Source organism: Epinephelus moara, chromosome 10, assembly GCF_006386435.1.
Source record: "Epinephelus moara isolate mb chromosome 10, YSFRI_EMoa_1.0, whole genome shotgun sequence".
Classification (NCBI taxonomy): domain Eukaryota; kingdom Metazoa; phylum Chordata; class Actinopteri; order Perciformes; family Serranidae; genus Epinephelus; species Epinephelus moara.
Window position 1 is genome coordinate 13,371,805 of NC_065515.1, and position 11,995 is coordinate 13,383,799.

Here is an 11,995-nt window from a genome sequence, read left to right on the forward strand (position 1 = left end):
TGATTAATCTGCTGTTTATCTCAACTAATTAATCATTTTGTCTACGAATATTAGAAAATATTTTTTTAAATGCTTATTATAATTTACCACAGAATAAGGGGATGTATTAAAACACTTTTTCTCAGCAGCAGCAGCAACACTGCACAGATGCTATAGAAGCAAAGCTTATTTATTTATTCATTTATTTATTTAATGTATTCTAATGGTTTAGTGAGTATAGGAGCTTTGATATTTTTAATCATGTACTTTTGTCTTGTCTGTCTGTGTTGTTTTATTTTTTAATATGTGTGGATGCCATGTCTTTTCACTGCAAAACAAATCTACCCACTGGTAAAATAAATAAAGTAACCTGAACCTGAATGTATTGTTAATATAGTCTACAGTTTACTGTCATGTGTGACAAATAAAAGCATCAAATCCTCACAATAAAGACACAAGTAAATATTTGGCATTTTTGTTTGAAAACTGTCTGACATAGTAAACAGATTATCCAAAATAGCAGATTTTCTGTCAATAGAATAATTGTTTTGGCTCTAATTTCCGCACAGTCTGTGTTTTTATGAATGAGCTGATAAACATGAGACCAACCCAGCCCTAGTAACTGCCTGCTCCAGAGCAGAGTGGAGAGGAGGGAGAGCACAGAGTATAGGATCACAGAGGAGGAGGAGGGGGGGGGGAAATAGTTCAGAGAAAACAGTTCAAACAGGGAGGGCACACCGGATGATCAACACAAATGTGTCTGTAATGTTAAAATACTGCTTTTACAAGATGATAAAATCAATGTATAGATATTTTAAATGAACTGCAGCTCAGTCACCAATATGATGAACATACAGTGGAATAAGTTTATATGACCCTGATGTGTTTCCTGCCTTCATTCAATATGCACACAACATCCCTCACACAAAAACACTCTTTTGTAAAGTGTATGTAGGTGTTTGACAGCTGTTGTATTTAGCCTGAGGGAAAACGTTGTCAAAGAAGAGGGAAGTTAAGATGACCCTGCTTTGTTTTGTGGTCTGCAACTTTGAAAAATTACTGTGGTGTAAATATACATATATGCTAGACATATGTTATTTTAGAAAGACACAGAAACCTCCTGACACAGAAAGATTTCTCAGCACACAGCTATCACTATCGACCACTACAAAGGCCACAGTGACACGAGTATCTTTTGACTCACTGTGCGGGCAGGGTGCCCATGTCTTGGGTGTGAGCTGTATAACAAAATTAAAACATGATAAATGCAAATCCTACATAGCTGCCTAGTGTCATCATATGCCATTAATGCCTCAGACTGTGTATTAGCACAGAGGTCACCAATGGGAAGGGGGATTTGCTGTCAATAGGACATATAGGTAAATAATCCATTGGGTGTCCCCTGGGTGGAGGAAAAGCCTCGGCACAGAACATTAATTAGTCTCATGGACCGTCTTAGGAATGTAATGGGGTTACTGCTCGGAACAAACGCACATATGGGCCGTAAATACCTTCACAAACATACCATGCACACATTCACATGTGGTCACACGCGCACAGGTACTCACAGACATTCACACACAAAAAAAAATCCTGTCGCATCAGAAAATAATCACAGCTATCAAAGAAAGAGCATCTTGAGTTATTTATCTAACACCTATTTGGAATCCTTTCATTGAGGAATGTATTAATGAAAAGATTAGATTTGAACAGATGGAAACATCTGTTTGGGGAAATGAATTTGGAGTGGAGGCAGAGAAAATCTCTCATATTCTCACTCTTTTTTTTTTTTCCAGTAGACGTTAGGCCTTGAGTAAGAATAGTGCTGTTGTCAGTATTAGCAATGAGGCTTGTAAGCCCTCCAAGTAGTTTGTAGTAACAGCTGGGTCTGACATGGAGAGCATGTACAAGGGCAGCCAGGCTGAAGAAAGGGAGGGGGCGGCAGAAAAAGAATACAAAAAAAACATATATAGTGAGGATCTTCACCTTAATGAACACAGAGTGCGTCTAACGATGACACAAGGTTAAACAGAAATCGGCTGTAGGAAGGTGAAGACAGGAGAAATGTGTTTTAAAGCGCTGTCCTCTCCTGACCTGTGTGCCATCATGCCTTTAAATTTTTTACTAGTGAATTAGGGTGGTACTACGTTCTCATTGGAGCCAAGGGCAATAACTGGTTTAATATGTTATTCCTGTTTTTTTTGCAATTTAACATTCAGCTGCTACAAAATAATCAGTGGAGCCTGGAATATATGAACATTATAATGCTGCTGTCCACTATTTCGTTTGTTTCACAATTAAGAGGGACAGAGGAGACACTTTTGGGGGGATGCAGAGGACATGTCTCCTTTAATATTTAGAACATATACATTTGCAGCCAGTTCTCACTCCCAGCTAATCAAATACCACTGCTTTGTCAATGATTAGAGCATTAGATACAGACATACAGAGGCACCTTTTGCAGCAGTGTGATATGCACCAAGTGGCGGCTACTTTTATTTATTTTCTAAGATTATTTTTGGCTTTTTTGCCTTTATTTGATAGGACAGATTAAGTGGAATCAAACCTGCGGCTGTTGCAGCAGGGACATTGCCTTTTTTTATATAGGGTGCCTGCTCTACCCACTGAGGTACAGGGTGCCCCAAGGCATTGGCTATTCTGCCGCTGCCGGCCACAACCAAACTCATAAAATACCACCGCTTTGTGATTGGATGTCAGCGTCAGACCCCGACGCACCAAGACGCTCTTTGTTGCGGTATGATACGCACTGGGCTGTGGCTATTTTTTATTTTTAAGATTATTTTTTGGCCTTCATTTGATAGGACAGACTAAGCATGAAGAGCCTGGTCTCACTCCGAAGCTGTCAAAATCCGCCGTTCGGGCAGTGACGTGCAGCATAAAAAAACAGCGAAAAGAGGGGGAAACGCGGCGGGACAAGGACGAAAGTTAAGCTGGCGAAAGTCCAGCTGGGGTGGATGGGTCCAACAACCACCGACCTTTACCCGAGAGAGAGCAGTGTTTGCGTCCTGTAAGATTCTAAAACCAAACCCTGTTCTTTTTTCCTAAACCCAACCATGTGTGTTTGTTGTTGAGGGAAAAAAACCAAAACATAAATTTGCAGTGTTGTAATGACGTAGTGCTTTTATTTTGAAAGAAACTGTATGTTAACGTTAAATTTCCTGTGAAAACAAAAGTGTATTTTGAAAGAAGACAATGCATGTAACAGGCAGAACTTGACACAGCGTCCCAGACCGTCAACAACCAACACACCCAGGGTACCTTTCACATCGTATCTGGACGTGGTAAGTCCATGACCAAACAACAATATGTGACGAGGTCGGAGTGAGATTGTGTTGGCGTGAAAGGGAGAGAGAGAGGAGAACCTGCAGAAGCTGCGGCAAGGACATTGCCTTTGTATATGGGGTGGACACTCTACCCACTGAGCGTCTGGGTGCCCCAAGGTGTTGGCTATTTCTGACACTGCTGGCCACAACCAAACTCATAAAATGCCGTCGCGTTGTCATTGGATGTCAGCGTTAGACCCTGATGCACTACAACACTCTATGTGGCACTATGATACGCTTCTGGCCGCCCAAAACTACCATACTATAAAGAGTGAGGAAGTTCGTGTAGGGCGGGTTGGAGAGCAGGTGGATGGGTCAAACAACCATTGGACTTTCCCCCTGAGAGTCCACTGTTCGTTTACCGTATGAAACCAAAAGGCAGTGCAGTTATTTTAATAACAACGTAGTGTGCTAGCATGTGTGGCATGCTACACCAGTAACTTATGTCACATGACATGACATTACATTAGTAAGATCCGTATTTATTTTAAACTAAACCATGATGTTTTTTCTAAACCTAACCAGGGACTTGTGTTGCCTACACCTACACTCTATGTTTATATTGAAAAAGACTGTATGCACGTGATCAGCATAAACTGAACATTTACTGTGAAAACAGAAATGTATTTTGAAAATAGGGTTAGGGTTGGGGTTAAAATGCAGTGGTCTAAAAAGAGCTCTCTGAGGGGCAGGGGCTCTTGGGGACTGGTAGTGTGGGAATACTTAAATATGTCCTTTTATGAGCCCAGACAGGGGTTGGAAGAGCCCCATGAGCATTACAATAATTTAAGATTTTGGATCAAATCTGAGGGTACTGGGCCACTGCACATGTGGGGCAATGGGAACTTTGTTATTTATTAACGATGCTCCTGTCCCCCAGGGTCTCTGGAGAAATAACCTGGCAACTGCCGATGAGATTTATGAAATAATTAGGTGTTAGAGTTAGGGTTACATGCGGGATAGGGTTAGGTAGGGCTAACCCTATCCCGCATGTAACAAGCATCAATTGAGACGCCATCCGTGAACGTCCAAAACTGACTCAGGAGGCTACCTAGCACATCACATATTGACGTTTAGGTCCACTGACAAAACGGTGGTATTTGACACATTGAGAGGTTGACATCGGGTTGACATTTGTCCCCACCAATTAAAAACATCAAAGGAGAAGATGACTTTTACTTTGATGAAATTAAGGAAATTCCCACCACAAATTGATGCAGAAAATTTACCAGAATGCAGAAAATTAAAGAGAGAGAGAACCCCTAAACCTTGAAATTAAACCTACGCCCTTGACAAAAACATAAAAGACCAGATAGTGACCTCTAAAAGCTCAATTTGTATTCTAAAATGATGCCCCATTATCCACGGTAACTATTGGGTAATCCGGTAACCTAAAAGCTTACAGCATCATTATACAGGAAGGAGCAAACAAAAACATGTCATCTATAATCTCAGAATACATTCACAGTACAATGGACAGTTAAAGGCAGAGTGGGGAGGGATGCTGTCGCACATGCCCCCGATGATTCCTTCCAGCCATTCCCAGCTTCATATGTGTAATTAACAACAGATGCACATGGAAAATTAGCATATGTTTGGCACATTGGTGCTAATCGGTCATATATTTGTGCATAGTAATGAACTATCTGTGTACACATACTTTTGAGTTACATAAATTCACACAAGAAATAATAACAACGTTCAATAATGTGTACTTAATCCTCTTTGGATTTTTTAAATCAATAATGCTGTGTAGAGAACAAATAGGGCAGCCCTGCATCACAGTAGGGTGGAGGTTTCTTTTAACATTCAGGGGGGGGACATTTGTAATGGGGGGTTTAGGGGTGCTCTGCTAGAAAATTTTGAACATGAAACAATTATTTCCTGCATTCTGGTGAATTTTTATGCACCACTTTGTATGTTTACTGCAATAATTTATGGCATAAATGTCTTTAATCTTGTCAAAATAAAAGACCCCTGCTACTCTTATGGGTTTTTTTGTTGTGGGCAGGGGGATTAGGAGTCCTGTGCCAGAACATTTTGAGCACCAAACACTTATTTCCTGCATTCTGGTGAAATTTTGCACCATTTGTGCGTTTCCTGCATCAATTTATGGTGCAAATTTCCTCTGCTACGGTTGTTTTCTCATTTAGGTGGGGGTTGGGGAGTAACAGGCCCTCTGCCAGAAAATTTTGAGCATCAAACACTTATTTCCTACATTCTTGTGAAATTTTTATGCACAAAGTTATAGTGTAAATGTCTTTAATCTTGTCAAAATAAAAGTCCTCTGCTACTCGTTTGTTTTTTGTTTTGGGAAAAGGGGGATGAGAAGTCCTCCTTCAGAGCATTTTGTGCATCAAACAGTTATTTTCTGCATTCTGATGAATTTTTAGGCACCAATTTGTGCATTTAGGGCATTGATTTATGGTGTAAATGTCTTCAATCTTTTCAAAATAAAAGTCCTTTGCTACTCATTTGTTTTTTGTTTTGGGAAAAGGGGGATGAGAAGTCCTCCATCAGAACATTTTGTGCATCAAACAGTTATTTTCTGCATTCTGGTGAATTTTTATGCACCAATTTGTGCGTTTACTGCATCAATTTATAGTGTAAATGTCTATAATCTTTTCAAAATAAAAGTCCTTTGCTACTCAAGTTTTTTTGTTTTGGGAAAGGGGGCTGTGAGGTCCTCTGCCAGAACATTTTGTGCATCAAACACTTACTTCCTGGATTTTGGTGACATTTTCTTCACACATTTTTGCAATTACTGCAAACATTTATGGTGTAAATATCTTTTAGTATATCAAAATAAAAGACCCCTGCTACGCTTATTTTCTTATTGTGGTGTGGATTGGGGGGTGGGTACCAAGTCCTACACCAGAAAATTTTGATCATCAAACATTTATCTCCTGCAGTCTGGTGAATTTTATGCACCATTTTTTGTGCATTTTCTACACCAGTTTATGGTGCAAATGTCCTTAATCTTTTAAAAATAAAAGTCCTCTGCTACTTGTATGTCTGTTGTTTTGGGAAAAGGGGGATTAGAAGTCCTCTGCCAGAATATTTTGTGCATCAAACACTTATTTCCTGCATTCTGGTGACATTTTCTGCACCAATTTGTCCATTTAGTGCAAACATTTGTGGTGTAAATGTCTTAATTTTTCAAAATAAAAGACCCCTGCTGTACTTATTTTCTTATTGGGGTGGGGGTTGGGTGGTCACTGGTACTCCACCAGAAAAATTTTGAGCATCAAACACTTACCGCCTGCATTCTGGTGAATTTTTATGCACAAATTTGTGTATTTCCTGCACCAGTTTATGATGTAAATGTCCTAAAACTCCTTTGTTTCTTTCATGCTTTTGTTGGCACATGTCTTTGATCTTTTCAAAATAAAAGTCATCTGCTACTCATATGTTTTTTGTTTTGGGAAAAGGGGAATTAGAAGTCCTCTGCCAACACATTTTGAGCATCAAACACTTATTTTCTGCATTCTGGTAAAATTTTCTGCACCAATTTGTGCATTTACTGCATCAGCGTATGCTGTAAATGTCTTATTTTGTCGAAATACAAGCCCCCTCCTATGATTATTTTCTTATTGGGGTGGGGGTTGGGTGATGACAGGTCCTTTACCAGAAAATTTGGGGCATCAAACACTTCACACATCTCCTGCATTCTGGGGAATTTTTATGCACAAATTTGTGTATTTCCTGCACCAGTTTATGATGTAAATGTCCTAAAACTCCTTTGTTTCTTTCATGTTTTTGTTGGCACATGTTCTATGTATTGAGGGCGACATGTCCCTTGCACCCCTCCTGAAATCTACACCTATGTAGATGCCTTACATATGTCTCCTTTGATTCTAGCTGCTTTCACCTCCAATCAAAAGCCACTATTTTGTAACCACAGCCTCATAGCTGCGTTTATTGCTAGCTACCTGCTTCACATGTACTACACCTTTAGCCCTCACTGCCATCCTGCTCTGCTCATAGGAAGCCAGTCATGCAAGCCAAACCACATCACCAGGTTATATCACACACAATGATAAACTCGTAAACATACAGTATAGGCAGCACGCATAACGCACACAGAGCTCGGTGGTGAGGCAAGCTGCTCACCTCGTTCCACACTGAGCCCCTCACAGCCTGTAATAGTAGAGGCTTAGGTTTGGGTGGGGGAAGGGCAGAGGTGCACAGGTTTCTGATCAGACAAGAAAACTAGGCCAAGACCAACAATCCCTCTCCCCGAACAGCCTCAGCCCCTCCTAAACGCTCCAACTTTGTTGCAGGGCTTGTGACAATCACTTGTCATTAATGGTGAAGCAACGGAGTCATTTTGAGCCACAACATGTGTATTTAGAGGCATAACAGCTTCTCATAGCCAGGCTATGATTCATGCTTCCTTGCCCCTTTGGAAGCTGTCCTCCAATAAGAGTTAGAGGCTGGGGGTAGGAGCGGATAGATTGATAGTGTTGGCTGAGTGCCCATGCTCTGAGTCTATCTGTGCTGAAGGGGAGGAGACAGGGGGAATCTATCTGTTGTGCTCTCTGTGCTCATGATAAACTGACTCCCGTCAAGCTTCTTCCCCCTATTACAGCTCGCCTGGCAGAAAACACCCAAACTCGCGCCGACTTCCAACATGTTAAACAACAATAAAAATGTGCGGAGGGAGTGATTTAAACGGGGCAACAGTCCACAAGGTTATGCTATCCCTCCTCTCAGTGAAAACATTAGCAGAGCACAGCAGTTGTTTTGGAACAAGTGAGGACAGCGTATCTTCTTGAATTCAAACAAGTCTTCAAAACAGCCAAAGGGACACAATGAACCCAGATTTCCCTTCATCACTAATGGCACCATCGCCAGCAGAGAATGCAGTGTCTCTCTCTCCCTTATCCTGGAACTGTAATTCCCCACAGAGCTCCACAGTGAGAAAGAAAATGAGTTTGAGGGATTGTCCATGACATTAATCCTCCCAAACACTACAGTTCTAGACAGGATCCAGTACAGACGGACGAACACAACACAAATCAACAATCTATTTACCAGAGGAAAAACTAAATCAACAATCCTTTTGACTTCTGTCTGCTCTCATTTGACAATGGCTTTTCCTGGATGCCGCCTTGCTCTGTTCTCTCTGGTGCTTTTTTTTTTACGGGACCCCTCCCTGCCATCTTGGATTCCCATTACTGTGCAGTTGTATGGGTGCCCCTGTTCTGCCACCCATGCTCCAGGTAGAACAGAACACCAGCTTCCTGTTTACAAAGCTGGGCAATTGAGAGCCCCACGAACCAGACCAGACTGTACGGCTGAGGCAGAGAGCAGATAGGAGACTGCAGTGATGGTGAAGAATGGGGAAGGTGAGGGAACAGAGAGACACAGAGTGGCACAATCAGACAGAGAAAGTGCAAAGCATTCCTACCTGAACCAAAAAAAAAAATCTCTACTCCAATCTGAAAATAATACACTAGTCATATATCGAGGGGGGATATGTGCGAAAAGTCACATGATAACAATCAGATCAGAGGCTGAATTGACTCTAAATCAATTGAAGTAGGCATGTCAGGGCTGCCCAGGACAGGAGGAGGGGGGAGAGAGGGGAGTGAAAGGGAGATAGATGCGAGCCCGTGTGGGGGAGGGAAGCAGAGATTGTTGGTGTCGTGGGAGCACTGCAACAACAATAACAGCAGTGTGTGTATGTGTGCGAGCGTGAGTGACAAGAGTGAATGAGTTAGAGTGGAAGTGGGGATGTGTTATGGCTCACAAAAGTGATGAAATGACATCTCCTTTACTTCGGCGCACAGCTGCGATTGCAGCAAAGAACACACTGTTGAGATATCTGACCTTCTATTTTCTTTGGTCAGAAGTGTCTGCTCGCCTGTCATGTTCGCCTCTAATTAGCTATATCCACACAATGACTACACTGTGTCCATTACAAACAGATTCCTGTCCACTGATGCTCATGTCATCGATATAAAAACATCACACAGAGAACCTTATTTTCACTGAGGGAAAATGCAACAAATAAATCTCCTCACTTGATTTAAATGTGTTTTGAAAGGCTGTTCATTATACATTTATATTCCCCCACATACCCTCGGCCTGCATACATATCATCAAGTAATTGTGTCAAATAACCACGCTAATGCTTTAGATTACAGCTCCCAGGTAAAAGCAAAGCCGATATGAAAACTTATGGATATGACAAATTTCGGGTTGAGGCTTCTCTTTTTCGTTGTTTTCTCTTTTTCTTTCATCTCTTTTTCTCCTCCCCTCCCCCCTTTCTTTGCAGATTAGAATTCATTAGCAATCAAAGAGCCTCCAGAGAGCTCCAGCTCTTAATTACCTACTCATTTGCATTTTTGCATATTAATGACTGCAGGGTTTTGGTAGGGTTTTTGCCGCAGTGGTTTAAAGGCACCTCAGTCCTCTGTTCTCCGGGGAGGAGGAGAGATGGCCAGAGGCAAGGCTCCAAGCCTGTCCAATCCCCCCTCTATCCTTCCTGATGGGAGCTGGACAGAGCGAGAAAAAGGGGGGGGGGGGTTGTTGGCCGGGGGCACATGGGAGCAGAGGGGTGCGATGGTGGGGGGACTACAGGGGTGCACAGGTTAAAGGTCAATGTCCCTTATCAACATAAGAAAGAACACATGTCTCCAGCGCTGCCTAATTATTGTCATATTGAGCAGTTTAAGCACCTGATCTGAACAAAATATACCCTGAGAGAAACTGGAAATCTATACTGCAGAGATTGCTCACGTGGGTTTTATTGAGGACGGCAGCTAGTTTGGATGAAACTCATGTCCCACAGTGTGCAGAGGCAGGGGCATTTTATATCCCTGGAGAAAGGTGTGTACCGGTGAAAATGAGGCTAGTGTGTGTGCGTGTGTGACTGTGTGTGTGTCGCTGTTTTCCTTTACATTACAGCCTGTCTCCAAGTGTTCATTGTGAGGGCAGTAAGAGGCTCATTTACTGGGAGCCTTAATGACAACGGTATGCATGCACATGAGCACAAGCGAGTGTGATTATAAAACCACACCTTTTGCGCATAAGCATATAGACAAACATGTAAACAGAAACAGTTGCAGGCACACGCGTACACACACATGCACACGCACACAATTGGGGGAATAATACCACAAGAGACGCCAGACAACAGCTCCCAGGCATCTCCCAGCCCCTGAAGTGCTGCTGTTCCTCTTATCCAATATGTTTTGACTACAACAATGATGTCTGAACATGGAAAATAACGCCATATCCCACTGTGTTTTTAGATACCTTACAAACATAACAATTAATGACTTGGAGCCCCGAGACATCTGGCCAACAGGTTCAACATGACTGAATAAAACATCTCGTACTCTAATATATCACTCGGTGTGGATTTGTATCATATTAGATGTTGAAAAGGGCTTTGTTATAAGTAAACTATGCAAATTTTAACACAAATAAATGAAATGCAAGCACGCCACATTTATGAGAAAACATTTAAATGCAGTGATGCAAAATATAACATGCAGGACACATACATGTCTCACAGTGCATCCTTGAAAACACACTGCTTACAGAGTGGGCTTAAGTCGACTTAAGTGCTATTAGTGGAGCATTATAAAATGTGTGTGTGTGTGTGTGTGTGTGTGTGTGTGTGTGTGTGTGCAGCCAGGGCCTGAGGACTGCAGCAATGTGTGGGCTGTCGGGGTGGGGTTAATGAGCTGTTCTATGACCTCTGTCACCCCACAGGATCGCCTCAGGGAGACAGACCGAGACAAACAGGAAGACAGGGTGACAACAAGCCCGTGGTTGCAGCCTGCCGCTGGACTTCTGGGACGAATCAGATTTATAACACCGACAATAGGTGGCCTAACCTTGATAGATGTATCCTCAAAGAAGACCTCAGCCTCTATTAGTAAATATCCTGTGGAACCAAACCAGTTAACTACAGTCCAACACTGTTTGTCTGCACCAGATATTGATGCTTCACTTGCAGCAGACGAGGCTGTACGTGTGTCCGTGTTCATGCATCAGACAAAATGTGGACACTAACTTGATCTGTGCTGTCATGGTCAGTAAAGAGGGCGAGTGAGCGAGCAAAAGGAAGAATGCAAGATAGAGACACACACAGCAGTGATGTGGCTGCACTGTGAGGACCACTGCATCCTCTAACGATGATAACAGAGATAATACTGCCACCTTCTGGTCGGTGTGGAGAACTGACTCTTCCTAAGTGGTCACATTATGTACGATACATACTGAGAACATAACAAAAACACATGCCAGTATAAGGAAGTCCCAGAAGGCAGCCCTGGTCAGTTCAGTTTAGGAGTGGGAGTAATGGTGCCGTCTGGGGGTCTGAGTGGGAGCCAAAGGGTTAGATGGATAGAAAAGTAGGAAAGAGCAAAGGTAGATAGAAAATAAGAAGGAGCATAGGGAAGGCAGAGCCAAGGAGAAACATCTGTACTGACTGAACTCTCCCCATACACTTAACCTCCCCCTACTCCGTGGTATTATATACTACAATTACTACTATTATATGAACTACATACCTTTGTGAAGCTCATCCTGTTAAGGTATGATAGGTCTTGATTTACCTGTAATGTAAGGTGTTGACAGTCATTTTGACCACCCCTGTAAATCAAACTACACGTTAAAAAGTTTCTGTATGATTTGACAGGATAATGTAACAT